This window comes from Arachis duranensis, unplaced genomic scaffold (genome assembly GCF_000817695.3).
Source record: "Arachis duranensis cultivar V14167 unplaced genomic scaffold, aradu.V14167.gnm2.J7QH unplaced_Scaffold_86289, whole genome shotgun sequence".
Taxonomy (NCBI): Eukaryota; Viridiplantae; Streptophyta; class Magnoliopsida; order Fabales; family Fabaceae; genus Arachis; species Arachis duranensis.
Window position 1 is genome coordinate 1 of NW_026265164.1, and position 1088 is coordinate 1088.

A 1088-nucleotide genomic window follows, 5' to 3' on the forward strand; every position below is an offset into this window, starting at 1 on the left:
GCTCCAATGGTAGGAATGGAGATGCTTCTTCCATCAAACTTGGATGTTGGCTTTGTGAAGTCACCAAGCATTCTCCTTGCACTATTATCATTATTATTTGCGGCTGCCATGTCCTTCTCCTGTTCGAAAATTTCTGAAAGGTTATTTCTGGATTGTTGTAATTTAGCTTCTCTTAATTTTCTCTTCAGAGTTCTTTCAGGTTCTGGATCAATTTCAACAAGAGTGCCCTTTTCCCTGTTCCTGCTCATATGAAGGAGAAGAGAACAAGAAAAGAAAGAGGAATCCTCTATGTCACAGTATAGAGATTCCTTTATGTTAGTAGAAGAAGGGGGTAGAAGAATGAAGAAGGATGGATTTGTAGATGAAGAGAGGTGAAGAGAAGTGTTAGTAATTAAATAATTAAATAGAAGAAGAAAAGAGAAGAGAAATTTTCGAAAATAATTCTTGAAAAAGAGGTTAGTAATTTTCGAAAATCAAAGACAAAATATAATTAAAATTAAAATTTAAAACAAAAAGAATTTTTGAAAAAGGGAGGGAGAATTTTCGAAAATTAGAGAGGGAAAAGTAGTTAGGTGGTTTTGAAAAAGATAAGAAACAAACAAAAAGTTAGTTGGTTGATTGAAAAAGATTTGAAATCACATTTTGAAAAAGATAAGAAGATAAGAAAAAGATAAGATATTTTGAAATCAAATTTTGAAAAAGATAAAATTTTTGAAAAAGATAAGATAAAAGATAAAAAGATATATTTGAAAAAGGATCTTTTGAAAAAGATTTAATTTTAAAATTGACTTAACTAACAAGAAATTACAAGATAAGATTCTAGAACTTAAAGATTGAACCTTTCTTAACAAGAAAGTAACAAACTTCAAATTTTTGAACCAATCACATTAATTGTTAGCTAATTTTCGAAAATTTGATATAAAGATAAGAAAAAGATTTTTGAAAATATTTTGAAAAATAATTTTGAAATTTTCGAAAATTATATAAAAAATGAAAAAGATATGATTTTTTTAAAAAAGATTTTGAAAAGATAAGATTTTTAAAATTTGAAATTTTGACTTGACTTGTAAGAAACAACTAATTTTGAA